This window comes from Acomys minous, assembly GCF_964271855.1.
Source record: "Acomys minous genome assembly, chromosome: 11".
In the NCBI taxonomy this organism is placed as follows: domain Eukaryota; kingdom Metazoa; phylum Chordata; class Mammalia; order Rodentia; family Muridae; genus Acomys; species Acomys minous.
Window position 1 is genome coordinate 7,807,671 of NC_140492.1, and position 20,691 is coordinate 7,828,361.

The following is a 20,691-nucleotide window of genomic DNA, read 5'->3' on the forward strand; positions in this document are numbered from 1 at the left end:
TTGGCTCAACCATCTTGGAATTACAGTTACTGTTTTACTTAATGGTTCCAAAGTGCTGCTGGTCCAAATAAGCCAAGGAGAAATTATAACCTACAAGCTTGATGAGAGAAGAGAAAAAAAAAAATCATTGTGAGCCGAGGTTGCTAAGACCTGTAGCAAAACAGGAGGACTGCGCAGGACTGGCTACCACACCTGTTTCTAGGTATGCACGCGCTTCTGTTGGGGTGCTGAAACGCCATGACCAAAGCAACTTTGGGAGGAAAGGCCTTATTCCATCTTACACTTCCAGGCAATGGTATATCAGCGAGGGAAGTCAGGGCAGGAACTCAGGCAGGGCAGGAGCCTGAAGGCAGGAACTGAGGCAGACGCTGTGGAGGATGTCTGCTTACAGCCTGCTTTCTTTCTTTTTCTTTAAGTTAGTTTGTTTTGATCTCTCCCTCCCTCCCATCCTCCCTCCCTCCCTTTCTTCCTTCTTCTGAGAGAATGAGGCCATGGCACTGGGTGGGTAGTGTGGCAGGCGGGGAGGGTCCGCCTCCTTATACCACCCAGGGCCACCTGCCCTGTCACCGTTCACAGTGTGCTGGGCCCTCCCACATCAGTCATCAGTCAAGAACAAGGTCGATGGCTTTGCCCACAGGCCTGTCTAGTGGGGCCATTTCCTCAATTGAGGTTTCCTCTTCTGAAATGACATCAGCTTATGTCCTGTTCACCTAAGACTAGCCAGCACCCTGGGGACCCTGAGCCGCATCCCTGAGCAGCTCACATTTTATTTAGCCATTCAGGTTTGGATGATTTTGTTTTTGTTTTTCAAGACAGGGTTTCTCTGTGTTAGCCTTGGCTGTCCTGGACTCACTTTGTAGACCAGGCTGGCCTCGAACTCACAGCGATCTGCCTGCCTCTGCCTCCTGAGTGCTGGGATTAAAAGTGTACACCACCACACACCACACCCGGCTGGTTTGGATGATTTTTAAGCCCTTGGGCTTTTAGGAATAATAGTGCTAGGAACATTTGCGTATACATTTTTGTGTGAACATATGTTGCCTTTTCTCTCTGAATGGGTCTTTAGAGTTAAATATTTTAAGGCATATAGATGCTGTTTGTACAGGAAAAGCTCTAGCCACTTCAAATAGCCAACCCTTGGAATATAGGTGGATTTTACATGCATATATTGAAATATCACACTGCGCCCCTATTAGTATGTACAGCTGCTCTATTTTAGTCTAAAAGGGGCAATCCCACATAGAGCCATACACATACTGCGACAAGCACACATGTACAGAGATTATTTACATACGTCTGTTGTTTCTGTCACTTGATGGGACATCCCAGCAGAATGGTGGTGACCGGGCTCAGCCACGAGCAGCTCCCGCCTTCTCATCCCCTGTGCTCCAACACTCACCATGACATCAGTAAGTTACCTAGCTCAGGTTTTAATCTCTAAAATTAAAAGGAAAATCCTACCTATCTCTTAGGGTTTGGAGGGAAAAAAAATAAAAAGACACATAGAGCGCTGACCTCAGTGTGTGGACTATCTGAGCACCGCTCTGTGAGATGTTCTGCTTCCTCATGCCTTCCAGTTGACCTATCAAGCCACCCTGTCACAAACTGTGCCACGGTACAGGACTATCCTCGGAGGCAAACTGCCACTACCTTCAGAGGTCCAGCTGTTCCTGCTTGCCAGAGAGCATCACAGCTGGGCTGGCGGCCTGATGGCCTCCTTCTTGGAAGGAGGCAGTAGGAAGGATCATGGGACCTTCCCTGGAGTATCCAGCCACCCACCCCTCCCAGTCACCTGTAGGTCATGCTGTCTTAATTTTGAGCGGCTTTCTCTGGGAGGGACTAGAGCATATAGGTGGGGGAGGGGCTCCATGTACACAGCCGTGGGAAGCCATCATCCCTGATGGGTGCTGTAAAGTCACCTCCTGCCCCTAACCACTCACCCACTGCTCTGTAGCCCAAGGCTCATTGGTTTTTGCCGCCGCACACACCCCCCCCCCCCCCCGGGGTAAGATTTGGAGGAAGTGAACATTGGTTTGTCAGTGAGCAAAGGGGTATCTTTCCCCAGGGAAAGGATTTTTAGCAACATATACACACATACATACCTTTGAGCTATACATGCACACTTCTTTCTGAATGTCGTATTTTTTTAAGCAGAAGTAGACACAGATTTTTGGTCTTGATAGAGACTCCAAAGGCCTGCACTAACTTAGCCTTCCACTTGCTGTGTATGTGAAGGTCTCTTTATTGCCTTGGGAACATTGGTCCTGATGCTGCCTCTCTAAGTTTTGGTGGGAGATTTGGCTCACACAAGGTGAGTATAGGGAAAAGGGAGGCGTGGGAGGGAGAGACGTTATGGCTGCTCATGAAGCAGACGGACCCCGGGCCCTGGCTGTGACCCTGACTTGCAGCATCTCTTTCAGAGGCTTTCAAGTCACATTAGGCTCTAGCTGTCACTGACTTGATACTCAGTGTCAGGATGGCCAGAGGCAAGAGCGGTTTCTACTTGGCTTAAGCCCCAGGGAGGCAGTGTTTGCTGCCCTCAGCGTGATTTACCCCTCCTCCCTGCGATGGGTCCACCTACTCTCTAGAGCCCTTGGCTCTCCCTGTCTCAGAGTCCCAGATAAGCCCCTGGGCTCCCTGGATCCTACTAACCAGACATGATCCAGGGTGTTCTCTGACCTTTCAATGGGCTCACTAGAGACCTTGGAAAGAAATCCCATGGTTTGAATCCCTCTCTGGGAAATTAAGTGGGAGATTCAGGGAAGGGGTTGTGTCATAAAGGGGTGTCCTGGGCCCTAGGCCGGTGAGCAGTACCCTAGCTCACACAGCCTGTGGACGGCAGCACAGGCACCAGAGCAGTTTCCGGCTCCTCCCATTTCTTTGGGGCGTTGGTTCTAGCACCCACTGTGGCATGAAAGCTCCCAGGTGCTCTGGTTCCGTCCATAAAGTGACTTAGGATTTGCATATACTACACACACGCCCTTTGTAAACTTGAACACATCGCCACATTACTTCTAATAACCATGTGCAAGGTAAAGTCTGTGTGAGTACTTGGCATATTGTTCTGTTTAGCGAATAATGATGAGGAAAACAAAGTTTGAGCATGTTCAATATAAGTGGGGTTACCCTGCCCCCCAATATTTCCCACTCACGGTTTGTAGCATCGGGAGAAGTAAGCCCACAGAGGGGGCTGACTTCACTGCTATAGCCACTGCTATTGTTTCTGCATCCAGACTCCAAGCCTGGACCCCTCAGACTGTCAAGAACGCATTCCTTAATAGGCATGATGGTGTGTCTGTGTGTCTGTGCTTTGTTTTGGTGTTTTAAAAAACTTAATGGAAAGTATGCCTTAATCTGAGGTTAGATTTATACTCAGGAAGTGTAAATGGCTTGGAAGACCAAAAGCTTCTAACACCCAAGGGACCATGAGAGGAAAACGGTGTCATGGAGCAGTCTTTTTCACTGAACAAACTAAAGGTTAGGAAGTGTGGCACCAAACCTCCCTGATGGGGACCCATGCGCCTGTTGGGATCCTAGCTGTCGGGCCCACCAAGGGTCTGGCCAATGGAAGTCACCCTTTCAGAACTGCCAATGGACCGGGTCTGATGTGTTAGGCTGGCCTCACACAGCTCTGAGTTAAGCTCTGGGGATGTGGTGGAGGCTCAATGCTGTTCCCATGGTTCCTGTGAGAGAGACTTTCAGCCTCCTCCAGTGGACCTGGTCACTAGGCTCCTCAGAAAAGCAGAGTGTTTATTCGGCTTACACGTTACAGCCCATTAGTGAGGGAAGTCAGGTAGCTCAAGCAGGAATTGGAGGCAGGAACTGAAACCGAGACCATGGAAGGAAAGCTGCTGACTGCCTTGATTCCAGCCTCACGTCCCTGGTTATCTGCCTAGGGATGGCACCGCCCACAGTGGGCTGAACCTCCTACATCAATTATCAATAAAGAAAACGTCCTAAGGACATGCTCACAGGCCAGTCTTATAGAGGCAATTCTTTAAGTGGAGTCCCCTTTCCCCAGGTGTGACAAATTGACCACCAAGATTAGCTATCACCCCCAGCTTCCGGCCGCCCAGGAACTTTACATTTTATCTCTTCTACCATCTGGTAGGTAAGAGTGTGGAGACTTTGACTAACTCAGAAGCTAAGTGGGTGTTGCCAGTGTGCAAGCCTGGAAGGCCTCCTGTCTTGCGTCCTTGGCACAGCTGAGACCAGTACACTTGTTTTCCTGTTTGTCCCTCATCTCCGGGAAGTGCAGCCGCAAGAATGATTTCTCTGGTTCCATTTTTAACAGCATTCCAAAAAACTGGATGAGATAACTCACAGCTGGGAGGGGAAGCCCGTGCCATTCGAGGACAGGGTTACAGCAGTGAGCTGCCGCAGGGTCCTGCTTCACCCTGAGAAGTAGGGCAAAGGCATGGCTGCATTTTCAGGGCACATTACAGTCTCACCTTCTGATCGCTCTGCATTTGACACTCATCAAATCTCTCCCAGTAATTTGAGTAACAACTTCATATAAGGGGAAGTCACCCAGTGATTAAAAAAAAAAATGTACCAGGGTGCTTTGATGTTAGTTTTTCCTCCCTGACTTGACTTGTCACATTGCCCTTCCCCCACCCCGCAAGCAGGTTTATTTTATAAGTACCCATTCAATCAGCACAGACAAACACTTCCCAGCTCACAATGGTTTAACTTCATGATTTAGCAACTTCATCGTGATGCGAGGAAATGTTGTTCGGTAGAGACCATGGTGGGGGGAGTAAACAAGTGTGTTGCTAAGCAATGGTATAGAATAAGCGTGTGATGTGCATTTTCAACTGACTACGGATTTATTGGGATATAGCCCTTTGCACGTCAGGAACATCTGTAGTTCTCCAAATGTATCCATTATTGTACAACCAACATGAATGCGATGTGCAGGCCATGGATTCTCTCTGTGTCTGTGTCTGTGTCTCTGTGTCTGTGTCTCTGTGTCTCTGTGTCTCTGTGTCTCTGCCTCTCTCTCTCTCTCTCTCTCTCTCTCTCTCTCTCTCTCTCTCTCATGGGATGCTGACCCACTAGACAAACAGATGTTAGGATGCTCTGAGATCATTTAGGAAGGTTCATTTAATTGACAGAAGAGAAAGATATTGGCCAAGTAGGAGGCAGGGATACAGCTCAGTTAGAGGGTGGCAGAGCTGGTGATGCGGGAAAGCATCAGCAGACCACAGGAGCTGAAGACTCTGTACTTTAGGACAGCGGCACCCTTCCTCTTAGTTCCCCTACTGACAACAACAGGGTCATATGGCCGTTCTTTCTAAGGGCCACAAAACCACAAATTCTCTTAGTCGTCAGTGCAAATAGCTCAGCTTCCTAACATTGTTCCAAGCAACCAATAAATTTAATTTTCAAGAAACCTTTGTGCTGCGATATCATTGTTAGGTGGACTGTCCAATCTGCAGATAGAAGAGCGTTATACTTCGGATGTGAACTGGCCCCAAAGGTTCTTGGGTTTGACCACTTGGTGCCCAGTTGGTGGTGCTGTTTTTAGAATGTTGTAGAGCCTTTAGGAGGCAGAGCCCAATTGGAGAAAGTGAGTCACTGGGGGTGGGCTTTGAGGTTTTTAAAAATATTTATTTATTATATTTACAATGTTGCATTTGCATGTACACCTGCACACCAGCAGAGGGCACCAGACCTCATTCTAGATGGTTTTGAGCCACCATGTGGTTGCTGGGAATTGAACTCAGGACCTCTGGAAGAGCAGCCAGTGCTCTTAACCGCTGAGCCATCTCTCCAGCCCGAGGGCCTTGAGGTTTTATAGGCCCATTAGGGCTCCCCTTCTTGCTCACCCATTACTTCCTTTTCTACCAAGATAGGAGGAAGAGACTTCTATGTGCACTTCCTTCTACAGTGGTACCACTGTGTGGGGCACGGTGGTTCCTATGCTCACAGATGAGCCCCAGGGGATCCAGGAGTGATAAACACACAAGGAGAGGGATACATAACCTGTTGTCCACCCCAGGAGGCTGGGACGAGTGGACGTGGTGATTTTTGGACTATGTCACTGAGACCATGCCAGATCCTGCCCCAGACCCTTATCACGAGCTTGTCAAGCTACGGAAACTATCTTTATGGACGGTGCCACATGCAGTCAATCTATAGCATCCATCTTTACAGAAGATGTCACATGTACTTTACAAGGAGTTTCGATGTAATCGTGTCTTAAAACTTTGCCGTGCACATGACATTCAGTTAATTACCACCAGGAAAGTTTTTGCCAGATCGTGCTATGTCTAAATATGCCTAAAATAAACTACTTGGGGTCAGACTTCAGAAGTTTGGGCCAACACCAGCTGCTGAGTCATGCAGAACTGAATTACCTTCTTCCTTCTTGTGGTTATCCTTGCTATCTGTGATGGTCAAAAAGACCCCAGCGCTACCACCAGGCCGTCCCATCCGCTAGACTTATCCTCCCACACTGCAAGCTCCAAAGAGTCTTCTACCTTCATGCCAGGCATTTGGTGAAAGCAACAAGAAAAGTAGGGTTGGGATGTAGCTTAGTGGTAAAGAGCTTGCCTAGCACTAGGAAGGCTCTGGGTTCAATCCCCAGCATCACAGAAGGAAAAAAAAGAAGTAACAATCATGCGTGTGTGTGTGTGTGTGTGTGTGTGTGTGTGTGTGTGTGTGTGTGTTCATGATTCTTGCAACCCTCACCACGGGGTTCTTAGGTCTTTGAAACTGGTTTGCAGATGAAATGTGGGAGAGTTTGGAGCTTTGGGCCAGAGAAGCTCTAGAATGCTGCGGGGGAACTTACCAGACCACTGAGGTGGGGTTTGGAGAACCGAGTGCCCGGAGAAGCAGACAGCAGAGCCTGGCTTCTGAGGTTCCCCCTGGAAGGTTCCTAGGGGAGCAGGGACTCTATCGGAAATGGGCTAAAGGCGGTTCATCTTACATTCTCCCACTGTGCCGAGAACCTGGGTGAGGCTCTGCTTTCTGTTCTTTCTGGGATGGGATGGGGCAGGGGCTCTGTTAAGCAAACAAGCCTCTGGGTTTGATGCAGGAAGATATCAAAGGATCCATTCAACTCATCAAGATTGTAACACTAAATAAACTCTGGCAAATGCTTCCTAAAACGCTTTAACGCGCACAGCCCTTCTCCGAGAGCAGTCCCCGATGTCCGGCTGAGGTTGCAGCCAGTTTTAACACTTCCTGAGTCTATGCTTTCAGAATTTACTGATACCTGGAGGATTCTGCCACAAATAGCTCTTAAAGCCGTACTGTATTAAATTAATTTCCTTTCAGATGTTCTGCCTCGCATGGCCAAAGTGTCTCCTTTTAGACAGAGAGCTACAGTGAAGCAAAATTTGCTGGAAATCATTTGCTATTTGGAGCTGAGAACTCAGCTAGCAGCTGTGCCTTTCCCAACCATTTTGAACAAAGGAAGTTTGATGACTGTTTGGCACTCTCTTATATGGCGAGGGACACCTGGCATTGAGATACGCAAGCACATGGCTCAGCTGACAGCGAGCCCTTGACGTAGCTGTACTTAACGTGCCACCTGCCTCCTTCAAGATTCAGTGATATAGGAAAGTGTGCACCTTTGTGCTGAGTTCTTAAAGACGAAACAGAAAGTCAACATTCCTAGGACTTTTGAGGGTCAATTTTGAACTGCAGGTCAAACCCAGGGCCCCAGCAAGGCTACAACAGCGCTCACTATTGCTGAGTCACCCGCCCTTGACCTTAGAACCTCAGAGACCCAGCTACAAACTAAGAAGATTCTCTTTAGAAAAATGCATGGCCACAGATCTCCAGAGAAGTTTATACACAAGTTGAGGGGTGCAAGGAGAGGGAGTGTGGGAACAGGAGGACATGACTTCCAAGCACAAGCCTTCAGCGCCGAGGCCTGGGACCGAGGCTGCTATCCAACTCACTGGACAACATTGCCGAGTGAAACCACAGGGCCTTGGTTCAAAACGTACTAAGGCTTTTGAGATGACAGTAAGAATGCCTGAGCCCAATGTCAGGGTCCTCCTGAGTGTGGGGTCCTGGGTGCCTGTAGGATCAGATGCTTATGAAGCAAAAAGCCACAGTGAGCTCTTTCTGAAGCCATAGCCACGTCAAACAGAATGTTCTGCCTGAGTAGCCATTCTGAGAACTTGGTGCAATTTCCTTTCTTTCTTTCTTTCTTTCTTTCTTTCTTTCTTTCTTTCTTTCTTTCTTTCTTTCAAAGATTTATTTATTATTTATACAGTATTCTGCCCACACATGTGCCTCCCCACCACAAGAAGGCACCAGATCTCATTATAGATGGTTGTGAGCCACCATGTGGTTGCTGGGAATTGAACTTGGGACCTTCGGAAGAGCAGACAGTGCTCTTAACCTCTAAGCCATCTCTCCAGCCCCCGCAATTTTCTTTTGCATCTCAATATGAAGCTCATGTTTATGGTAGATGAGGGGGGAAAAAGGAGAAGGAAAAAAAAATAAAAAAAGAAAGAAGGAAGGAAGGAAAAATGTTATGGAGTTTGTGACACCCCTGGGGAAAGATTATAAACTCAGTCCGATTATAATTAAAGGACTTATTGACTAGCTGCTAGCAGGATCAACAATTTTGAGATTGGCATGAAGAAAGGGTATGGGGAAGGTCTTTTTAAAAGGCAAAACTACACCAGGACTTTCAAGATATATCCATGCAAACAAGTAAAAACTGTTCTGTTCTGCCAGTTAAGTGGTTAAGGCAACTCACAACAACTTTGGGTGTCTGCATAAGCAAGCTACAGAAGAAAAAAAAAAAGCAGTTAGTCATATCATAGCAATTAGATAGTACCTTTTTGGGTAAGTCCCAGGGTCACTGAGTCAGGGTTGCTGAGAACGTCTCTGGAGTTCTGTGGCCATGAAGGGACTGGCGTCAGACAGCTGGTGTGCACCAAGATGGACGCCCAGCATGAAAAGAGGCTTCTTTAGTCATTACAAAAGAAAGGAAGGAAGAAAAGAAAGAGCAAGCAAGAAAGAGAAAAAGAAGGCAACAACATACTCCCCCCAAAACCCCAAAGAAACCCCCAAGCCACTCCACGTCCCTCCCTCCAGACCTGACATTGGTTGTTAGGCGGTATGGCTGCCCCGCTGGCAACTGTGGACAGACTGGCAGAACACATTATTTGTGGTCAGAGCACCTATCCTGGCAGGCGCCTCTGCAAAGCCACCTGCACTGAGCTATCTACGGAGCATACGAAATGTGATCTCTTTAACGCTTTTATATTTATTTTTAAAAGTTATCCTCATCACCTGCACAGCTATAAAAAGAGACACTTTCTAAGAACTATGAAACCCGGTTGTCCTTGACCTATCCTTTTCCCTCATGGTTCTTCCCAGGACCTTGAACCCTGAAACAGTCTCCCCTGTCCTCAACATCGTCTTTCTATGTGAAATGCTGACCTACAATTTGGTGATTGTTCCATTTTCACCAGTCTGCCGGCTTCCTTGAAGCAGACATTTGTTATTTGTAGAAGCTTGATATTTTTTGAACATGCATCACATCTTGGTAATTTCCTGTGTGGTTCCCAAGATAGAAGCCATGAACTACGTGTTCTGTGTCTTCCCTGCTGTCGAGTGGTATCATGGGATTTAGGCCTCACCCACCGGATGCACACCTGCATTCAAGAATGAGTTCATGATGAAAGGGGAGGAGGAAGGGCTGTCCTGTGGTGGCATGAGGTCTGCTCTGTGAGCTTGAAGGGCGGAGCCTCTGGATAAATGGTCCAAGTATCAGCTGTGATGTCTTGGCTGTTGGGTGGATTCTGGGCCCTAGAGCTGGTAGGAATGCTCAACATGCCTAGGAACTTCCTGATAGCCTCTAATGATGTCATTTCCTACTTTAAAAAGCCCTAGTGGAGTCTGTTTGAAGGCTGGAGCTCCATCCTTCAGACTGGCAGGTGCAGCTCTCACCCTACACACTTCTCACAGTGTGATGTCATCATCAGTTTTTTTAAATCAATTCCCAGTATTTACATTATTATAATAATGTAATTAGTGTTTACTGCTGAGACAAGTTGTATATTATATGCAGCTAGGTGTTAAAATAAGAGTCCATACACCCCCAATTTAAGGTGAAACTGAGGTAAATGCAAACGAGGCCCACAATTCCAAGAGAAGTCCTTGGCACAGGCCTTGTATAGAGAATCCAATAATTAGCGTCTATCATGTGTTAATTAGCTTCTGTCCCTGTGATAAAGAACCAAGGAAAACAACTGAAGAGAGGAAAGGTTTATTTGGGCTGGCCATTCAGAGGCATCAGTCTGTGCTTGGCTGGCTTTGTTGCATTTATGTTTGTGACATGGCAGAAAGTTCCTGAAGGAAGGTCACAGGTGGAGAAAGCCACCAAGAAGCTAAGAGGAACGTGAGGAAGGGGCCAGGATAAACTCTTCAGAGGCCCAACTCCGGAGGTTCACTTCCAACTGGCCCTTGCCTTCAGCAGTCCTACTGTCTCTCTGTAGTCTTCAAATCCTGATTCTGCCAATGGTTTAAGTCATTGATTAGGTCAGAGCCCTCATGGTTCTGAAAGTGTCCTCGGAGATACAACCAGAAGTGGGTTTTTTTTTTTTTGTATTTTTTCAACTAATCTCCTAGGTATGTCATGATGCAATCAAACTGACAGTCAAAGCTAGTCAGCATAGGGAGCTGGAGACTGGGTGAGTATATTAATGAGGAATGTTAGAGTTCACAGAATCCTGACGCCGCTTACCCTGCCCCACAACATCTCCCAGGCCTCACCTCCAGCCTGGGGAAGCAGGCTTTAACGGGTGCCACCAGAGGGGACTTAAGTGATAGTGACCGAGTCACTCTGAGGTTCTGGGTCATGGGAGGCACATGAGGGGGGTCATCTTAGTTCTCAGTGGGGGGGGGGCACTGCCAAGGAGCTGAAAGGCAGATGGCTCGGAGGTAACTAGGGGATAAATATTTACCCAGATCAAGAGAATCATGGTGAGGAACCCCAAGAATGGTGGCAATAGGGGCTTTTCTACCCTTTCAACCGAGAACAGTCTCGCCTCCTTATGAGAGAACACATATGGGTTCTCTTGTTACTTTAAACTTTCATTTCCAACCTCGTCTTCTGGCGGGAAGGCCCTGAGAACCCTTGTCTAACACCCTGAGGGCAGTGTCTGGGTTCAGCGCTCCGCAGGCAGCATGCTTGCTTCTGGAGTGTTCTTTAACCTGAAATAAAATCCAGGCTAGCAGGCAGGTCTGGAGATTTAATTGCCAGAACAAGACATTTTCTGACTTTTGATCACCAGTGAACATCTAATTTTCATAATACAAACCCCCTCAGCCAACACACACACATGAACCCTAGGGTTTGCACTAAACTTCATTCGAATGGAGCTTTGGGAGTCAGAGGCTGAGGGGGAATCGGAATAAGTTTGTTTTTAGTGCAGAAAGTTTATTTGTGATGTCAACCAGGAGGGAGACAAAGGAGGATAAACTCTTTCCAGGTGTGTCAGTGAGGCCATGAGGGCGCCAAGGAGAGCTCCAGTCTGCAGAAACCGCGTGCAGAAATGTTCCCACACTTGCTCACCGAGTGCAGAAAATTTTATCAGCAGTTTTTTCAACAGCAGTCCTAGAGTTGTTTTTTAAATTACATAGGCATTGTGAATTTAATATAGGAACTACATCCACATATTTCCTTTTCCATGAAACTTTTATTTCTTCTCCAGAGTTAGCTTCCGCCTTCCCTCCATTCCTCCCTCCCTTCCTCCCCCACTTTTTGTTTTTGTTTTTGTTTTTGTTTTTTTGAGACAGGGTTTCTCTGTGTAGCCCTGACTGACCTGGAACCGGCTCTGTAGACCAAGTTTGCTTCCAACTCAGACACCTGCTGGCTCTGCCTTCTGAGTGCTGAGATTAAAGCCGCACACCTGCATCACCTCCACCGCCAACGCCAGGCTCACTTCCTGTCCGTCACTTCCTGTCCGTCACTTCAATGGAGTCTTCTAGTTATTCATCTTTCTACTTGCAAATTGATAATGTCTCGAACATGTCCCCTCCCTCATTTGATTCATTTTCCTTCCTGGTGACCCCCGGGGACTGCTAAACTTTCCGCAGGACAGACAGCTGATCTAACTAGTTTCCACTGTCAGGCTCCTTTCCTGCCCTTCACTTCCTTCTGGAGTCTGCCTTGTGTTTCTGTTCCTGAAAGAATGAAGCCATAAATCCCACAGATCAGGCCTGCACCTCTCTGTTTCTTAGTTCATCTTCTCTTTAAAAAAAATGCTGGAGGGTAAGTGCTATGGTGCTCGCTTTTCCTGGAGCTGGCAGGAGGCTCAATGGGTGAAGCCATTTACCCCACAAGCCTGGCTATTTAAACTCCATCTTGGAAACCATGCAAAGGTGTAAGGAGAGAGCCAGCTCCATAAAGTTGTCCTCTAACTGGCATATGTGTGACTGTGGCATGTGTCCACCCTATAACACACACACACACACACACACACACACACACACACACACACACACACACACCCCACCCCCCAAAGGAATACAAAATTATTCCATCTTTAAGTTTGACTGACAGTTTAGCTGAGTACAAATTTTAGGTTAAATGTAGTCTATGGTCAGGATTTTAACCCTTTGTTTTTGTTTTTTGTTTTTAGCCTTCCTAAGATGGTGTTGAGAGTCATGAGTAATTCTAAGTAACGGGAACTGATTTTTTTTCTCACTTACCCCCTTACAAGTTTTTATCTTTTGATCTCTGGGGTTCTGAAATTTTACCATTGGAAGATGTCACTTTATAGTTAGTCAGTTTGGTTTTTTTTTTGGGGGGGGTTTTGTATTTGAAGATGTCAAAACGACAAACAGTGAGTATTTATTTTTCAGAATCTCAAGGCTCTGGAAAAAAGGACAGGAAAAAGAGCTTTCACTTACACAGACACTCCGTCGTCACTCTGCATGCTCAGCCCCATTCCCACACCCACCCTGTGCTTGTTTAGTTCTTCAAGTGGAGGACATCTTTGCTCAGGTTCCCTTGAGACCAAGACTCCCTGCCTCAGGTCCAGGAAGTGGTGGGCTCGGCTGTCTACAGACACTACACAGCTGTGTGTTCTGTGCTCCTCTCCCCGGCATCTCCTTGGTTCTGTGGGAAATGAACTGGGTCTCTGTGTCTACCCTGCCGCGTACCCTGACTTACTCCTTGCTTGTTATCATGTTGTCTTTGCAGGCTTATAATTTAAAGTTTCCTTCACTATCGTTTTCATACAATTTTTGGAAAAGTGGGAAATTTGTGGTTGATGTGTCTCACTACGATGTCACAACTAACTATTAACTTAAAAACAGGAGAAACTGGGTCCTAGAAACCTACAAGAAGAACATCGTGATGGGTGGATCAGGGCCGAGGGGGGTCTGCTCAAACTATTGCACTAACCAAGGGCAATACAAGTGGTAAACATCGAACCCCCTACTCTGATCTACCCAATGGACAGGACATTCTCCACAGTTATGTGGAGAGCGGGGACTGACTCTGACATGAACTCTAGTGCCCCATAATTGACCACCTCCCCTTGGTGGGGAGGCCTGGGGTCACTCAGAGAAAGAATAAGTAGGCTACCAAGATGAGACTTGATAGCCTATGACCATATAGTGGGGGAGGAGGTCCCCCTCAGTCATAAACCTAGGGGAGGGGAACAGAGTGAAAGTGGGAGGGAGAGAGGAACGGGAGGATACAAGTAAGGGGATAACAATTGAGTTGTAATATGAATAAATTAATAAAGTAAAATAAAATAAACAGGAGAAGTTATTAGAAGAGCTTTGCTCTTGTTTGTGGGGGAGTCAACACACCCCATTTCATATTGGTCATTTTTATTCAATCTCCAAACTTGCAAGGGGAAAGGGCAAAGGGTGTTTAAGGGCAAAGGGTGTTTAAGAGGTTGGAAAGTGGCTTAACAGTTAAGAGAGCTTGTTGCTCTTCCAAAGGACCTGGGTTCGATTCCTAGGAACCACATGGAGGTTCCCATCTGCTTGTAACTTCATTTCCAGGGAATCTGATGCCCTCTTCTGGTCTCTGTGGACACTAGGCACACATGGTGCACAGACTTACAAATGCAGGCAAGATAATCATACCCATAAAATAAAGCAAAAATAAAAATAATTACAAAGAAGTCATTTAGCCAACCAACAATTGCCAACATTTGTAAGGCTCTAGCATGGGTTAGCCCCAAAGAAGTCCTGTGTTGCTTAGATTTGAATGTCTTCCCTTTATCTTTAGTGCAAACCTCCCATAGCTTTCAAGTGCCTTCTAGGCTATGCTTTTTGCTAATGTTGGTAATGTGTCAGTGTGTGCATGCGTGTGAAACGTCACGTGGCAGAAACGGTTGAGCTCCTAACCAGCACCTGCCCTTGATTTCTTCTTTACCAAATTTTGTTCATCACAGCCGTGTAGCCAAATTTAAAATCAAACCTCTGTTTTCCAGTCCCCTTATAGATAAGCCCTGAGGGAGGGTTTGGATGAAAAAATGGAGCTGGAGTTCCCGGGAGGGACTTATGGAGGGCTGTTATAAAGTTGGCTTACCAAGCTAGCAGGAATCATCTGACCTCTGCCCTTCTCCTTATCATTGCCTGGCCAATGGACAGTGCTCTGGGCATGGAGCGAGCATCCTACATCCATCAATGGGCCCACATGAGGACGAGAGCTGCATATGGATGACTAATTGGAAGATGGTCTCTCTCCTGGAACTGCAGAACCACCCAGTCAGACCCTGTGTTCTGCTTTCCTGGGTTTTGGCTCTGTGAGAAAACAAAGCCTCTAGATATATTTAAAGCACTATTTAGTCACATTTTCAATTTCTTGCAACTGAATGCAACCCACGCTGACATAGATTTCCTGTTTTGAGTTGTCTGTTATGAGTCTACTCAGAGATACATGCTCAGGGAGGGTGGCCAGAGAGGTTGCTGGTGCTCCTCTGTGCTCACCACGTTTTTCTAATGCCAAGTGGACTCTCATCTTCCAGCACCTACAACCCAACTGGAGGCCATCCTCCAGTCTCGGGAGTCTGTTGCGTGTTATACATGTGACAGGCTGGAAAGAAGCCACAGGGAGCCAGACCCTGTCTTCCTTCCCACCAGTGAGCGCTTCCATCTTTTACCTCCTGATGGAGCTGGTGTGTATCGCAGCTTGCACTTTCTTTAAGGGGCGGGGGGGAAATAATTCAAAGACAAGTTCCCCATTGGCTTCCAGGATATTGCAGTCCACAGCTCTCGTTGCCTGTGGTCCTGCCAGGGCATTGTCTTCACTAACTTTCTTCCTTCTTCTACATCAAGTCCCCTTAACCTTACCAGGGGGTGACAGTTACTTCTTCACTAAAGTGTCAGGGTTTGCTCCTGTAGACCCACCCTAATGCGATAGAATTTACCTTATGTTGTTAGCGAAACGACCCCAGAAGTAGCTATGTACTACACACACACACACACACACACACACACACACACACACACACAGGTCAAGCAGATCTTTGGAGTGCAACCTCAGGCAACGGTTTTTGTAGAAACCGTGCTGCAGGGCTCTCGCCTGCTAATCTTTTTATCGAGGCTTTTATTCCTCCACAGCTCTCTGAGATGCACATTGGCATTTATCAGACTGGCAGAGAGATGTGTTGGTGCAAGACCCATGATGGTGGACAGACTGCAGGCGGGGGGTGGGGGTGGGGGTGCTGTGGCAACAGAGACAAAAAGCAAGAGAAGACACCAACACCAGGTCTGTCGCTTACTGTCTTTGCTGAGCTCTGTGTCTTATTAATGAAGGCTGACGTCATTTTTTTTCTCTCTCTCTTTTTGGTTTTTCCGAGACAGGGCTTCTCTGTGTAGCCTTGGCTGTCCTGGACTCGCTTTGTAGACCAGGCTGTCCTCGAATTCACAGCGATTTCTGGTTCTCATGTCTCCTAAGGGTTCTCAGAAGGTAATTGAGAGTATTTCAAGTCACACACAGTTTGGAAGTCACAAGCTACCTGGGCAGGTGCAGGCTGCAGGGTTGAGACCTCCACACTTCGAGAAACAAGGTTGTGGAAGGCTGGAATCTTCTTATTAATGGTATTGTTTGGCACTGCCAGACAAAACCAATCCCTTCCTGGACCCTTCCCTGACCCCCTCACGCACGCGCATGCGCGCGCTTGCACATGTGAAACCAGAGACTCCCCTTTCGGTGCATTCTGCCTTTCTCTAGGAGCGGCGCCTTCAAAGGGTTAAAGAGCGAGGAAGCCAGCAGCAGGAGGCATGCCAGGGCTCTAATTAGTCTCCTTTTTATATTTAGTTTGCTATTAGATAATGCGCAGCACCTGTTCACTAGACAGATCTGTTTTTAATCTCTTCTATTCTATTCCACTCTCTTGGCCAGGCAGCAGCAGACGTGTTGCACCGCCTGAGCAATAGACCGAAAGCCAAATAAAATAGCCCTTTCTTTGGAATTAGAAACACAACGGACTGAAAACAAGTGCAGCTCAAGCCAGGCAGGAGATGCTGCCGGGGAAGACAGCACGGGTGTCTGGCGTTCACCTCCCGGAGCGGAGTGCAAGCCTGGGCTGTTTTCCATCTCCTTGACTTTAAGATCCAGTACATCTTTGCAATGTGCTTCCCACCCCCAGGATGAGGAGGGCCAAGTTACAAGAAAGGTTCCCTCTGCTGTGCTCTATCAGAGAGCCGGCAGACAGCCCCGCAGACATGATCTAAACAGCTCTAATTTTGATTTGATTATTTCACTAGCTTGGAGTTGCTCCAAATGTTCGCGTTCAGCAGGTGAACCAGAAACATCAGACCCACTCTCAAGCTTTCTTCTGGCCCCTGGGCTTATTCTCTGCCTGGAAGTGGCTGGAACTGATGGACGGATGTGGACATGCAAGCACAAAAATCACGCAAGATCTATAGATGGGCAGCGCATGTTGAAATGGCATCCATGCGGGGGAAGAGTCGGCAGAACCTCAGAGGGCTTTGCGCTTCCGGGTTAATTTGCCCGCAACGGGAAGTACTTCCGGGTTACATCTCTTTGCGCGAACAGGGGTAGACACCGTCAAGGGTGTGCTCACCTTCAGTTTTCTTCCTTTCAAAAGGGAATGCAAAGCAATGACAACTCAGTGGGAACCGTTTGGTGGCTTCTCAGTCATTCCGCACAAGCCTAAGTAAGAACGGTTTGCAATAGCCGGACTTTTGGTTTTTAACAGGTTCTTTTAGTAATTACACCAGTTCTTCAACAGTTTTGTGTGTGTGTGTGTGTGTGTGTGTGTGTGTGTGTGTGTATGTATATATATATATATATATATATTTTTTTTTTTTTAACTCTCTCTTTCTTATTTCCCTCCTACTCCAGCACCCCTCCTCTATGCTACCTGCTCTCAAAGAGACGGTGTTCATAATACCTTTAGATGTTTGTTGCTTCTCCTTCTCCCCTTCCAGAACCATGGGCTAGCCTGACCTGGAATAGAGAGGCCCAGAGCAGACAAGGGAGGGCCTCTGCTCTCCCCGACTCTGCGTCAATAAGTTTAAAGAGTACAGGTCAGTTCTCCAGTATGCTTTGTACCACGTCAGCTTACAGGATTGCACATTTGCCACATAGAGAACCCATGTTAATATACACCGTAGAGTAGGCTCTGTTTTCCCAGGATGTCATTTTCCCAGTCCTCCGTGCCTGGGGTTAAGGTGTTATAAATGACAGGCCTCTACACTGGGAAGCGGAAATGTCAAACTTTTTGTCTGTGTTCTGTGCCACGGCACAAGTGGTCTATGGATGCCAAGCTTGAGTAGTGTTTTACCTGGAGTTCTCAGAGGAACGGAACCATCAAGATGCCTGTCTGTCTGTCTGTCTGTCTGTCTGTCTACCTCTCTACCTATTTGTAAGGCACTGGATCATGTAATCACATGCCAGAGGACACTGAAACCTGTGGCTGGTAGACTGGGCTTTGTTCCTGCCCACGTCTGAAGACCTGAGGAGTTGGGAGAGCCAACGGGATGAGCCCCTAATTCAATGACAGAAGAAGACCATCCTGTATTAAAACAGGAGGACAGACCTACGATAACTGCATGGCCCACCGTTGCTGAAGACAACTGGCTTTATTCAGTGCACTGATTCCAACATCAATCCCCAAATAGCCACGCAGACTCCCAGAATACTGCTAATATACATTGGGGCCACCTGCAATCCAGATAAGTTGATCCAAAAAAGCAGCCAGCATAGACAGCCCAAGCGACTGAAGCATTGTGTTTCTAATGAAAAGTAAACACTCTCATAATGTTCTCTGTGCAAGACCTTTCTCAGAATGTTCCAGAAAAGGCATTGATTGATTGATGTGGTTGGGTCAAAAATATTTATCTCTGGGGGAAAACCCCCCCAAAACATAAAGCTACTAGGCTGGTCGGTTTGAGACACCTGTTGGACAGTGTGGTGAGGCAGGCAGAGCTCTTGCCCTGGGACGTGGCTCTACGAGGCTTCAAGTTCAAAAGGCCCGTGAACTTGGTTAGAGAGCTACATTTTTATTTCAAACATCCTTTACCTGAAATTGAACGTTTTTCTGTAATAACATACAGATGATCACTTTAGTAATAGTAATAGCGCCTGTGCCTTTGAAGCAAGCAAATAAGCATGTGTATGTGTCACAAGGCAAATGTCTCAGAGTGATGTCACTATTATACCTTTAAAGTGGAGTAAGTATGCGGCCTGACCCAAGACCTTGTGAGCTAAGGCATTAATAAAAGAACAAGGAAAACCAGATGTCATGGCGTTGACCTGCAATCCTAGCACTCAGGAGGCTTGGGCGGCAGGATGGTGAGTTTGAAGCCAGCCTGCGTTGCATACAGAAAGACTCCACTGCGAAGGGCAGGCTGTTCCTGGGAGAAACTTGTGCTGCCATGGCTGGGCCCTTTCCTGCTCCCTCTCCTTCACCTGCTGGCTGATGCTCAGGGGACAGGGCTGGCGAAACAATTGCTTCAGCTTTGGTGGAAACAACACAAATCCCGGCTTGGATGCGTCACATCTTCCTTCACTTTCCATTATTATGAGAGGAACGTGCTGACCCTTTTATTTTCTCACATGCCCACAGGCAGCCTTTGATGTTGATTTTAATCTGATTTAATCAGGTAAACAGAAGATAGAGATGGGGCCAACCTCTAAGCCGGGATGCAGTCGTCTGCTGCATGGCTCTCCTAGATCCTATAAACAGTAAAGATCCCTAGGGTATCTTAGGAGGGCTGAGTGGTGTTTGTTTCTGCCTGCCAGCGGTGGGAGAGGAAGGTTATTCAGTTTAAATCACATGTGTGACTTGGAGTGAGGGGCAGCAGAGCAGTGACACTTGAGTAGGAGACATGGCCTGTGGTGGTGGCTGGTTAGTGTTTCCGCTGCTCCCTCCTGTAGTGAGCTGGCTGTAGGCTTCTGACTAGAGGATGGAGCCAGGTCAAGAGGCTGAGGGGTGGATGCAAATCCACAAAACATCCCTCAAGACCAGGACAGGAACAGATGACAGAGTTAGGGAGGGGCCAGGCTATCCTCATCTTTCAGCAGCTTCAGTGTCCCTCTGGTGGCCTGGGAATTCAAGGCCATCAGCAAGCTGGCCAGGTTACTGAGGGTCAGGGAGAAGGTAGATATAAAAGCGATCAGGTGTGGCAACTGGAGGGGAAGACGTGAGTGAGTATGCAGCTTGGCATCTGGGGGACATAACCACTCTGTAGAGACTCAAGGGTGGGGCTGGGTGAAAGATGGACAGTTTGGCATAGGATCAATAAGGCTTCGTCTGTATAAGGTCTGTGGGATCGGCCGATAGGAGACTTTCTGCCTTGCTTGGGGGCTGTCGAACAAGCTCCAAGGACGGGCTCTATGATGCCAACCAATAGGGAGCATCAGATTCAGGAACAGCCCGAGTCAAGGGAGGGGGAGAGAAACTGGATTTAGAGTCTGGGGATGTAGGTTAAATGGTAGAGCTTGCCTGGCATGCTCAAGGCATTGGGTTCAGTCCCCAGTAATACACAAGCACATGCTATAAATGAAATAAAGCAAACTGGATTGCTTTATTGGTAGGTAATTGAGGGTTTCTGTGTTTTGTGGGTTATCAGCAATTCCTTCTGATAAATGTTGTTCTGCCTTGGTCTCTGTATTAATTACTTTTCTGTTGCTTCTGAGGAAGCACCATGAACCAGAAGCAACTTAACGAAGAAAGTTTACTACTTTGGCTTACAGTTGCACGAGCGTGGGGATAGTATGGCAGCAAGCTGAGAGATCACATCGTGAGTGGGGAAAGGGGAGTGAGCGGCGATGAAGCCCACGCAGAATCCCGGGGAGTCAGACTCTGGGGACCAGACTCAAGGCCAAGAAGGGCGCTGTACAGCCACACCAGCTGCTCATGGGACATGGCCAGCAGCTGGTCCAGGTCCACGCCACGGCAGGTGGATGTGCAGAAGGTCGGCTTCCTCTCCTCCACTTCAGCCATCTGGGCGACCGGTCAGAAACAAAACAAAACAAAACAAAACAAAACAAAACAAAACAAAAAAACCGCTCACCTCTCTTGTACTGAACTCTTGCGTGACCTTTATCTCATCCTAGAAACCAGACTTGGAGAGCTGCACAGAAGCTGATACTCTCCCACTGTCATGGCTCTGAGTAATGAGGTGTGTTTTCCCTGACCTCGTGGTGTCTTCTGCCCGTATCTATGAATCTGTGGCTGAAGGTCCTAATAACCCTGGACTGCTGTCACAAATGTC

General features: G+C 47.5%; 1 pseudogene across 1 annotated transcript in view; it reads right to left on the reverse strand.

Moving 5' to 3' along the window:
• LOC311608854 (large ribosomal subunit protein eL15-like) overlaps nucleotides 1-6,438 on the reverse strand; it is a 37,471-nt pseudogene extending 31,033 nt beyond the window's left edge. Inside the window, exon 1 of the transcript in view lies at nucleotides 6,363-6,438. The product of the transcript in view is annotated as a large ribosomal subunit protein eL15-like (transcript). The remainder of the gene's footprint in view (nucleotides 1-6,362) is intronic.
• Between the last annotated feature and the right edge of the window lie 14,253 nt (nucleotides 6,439-20,691).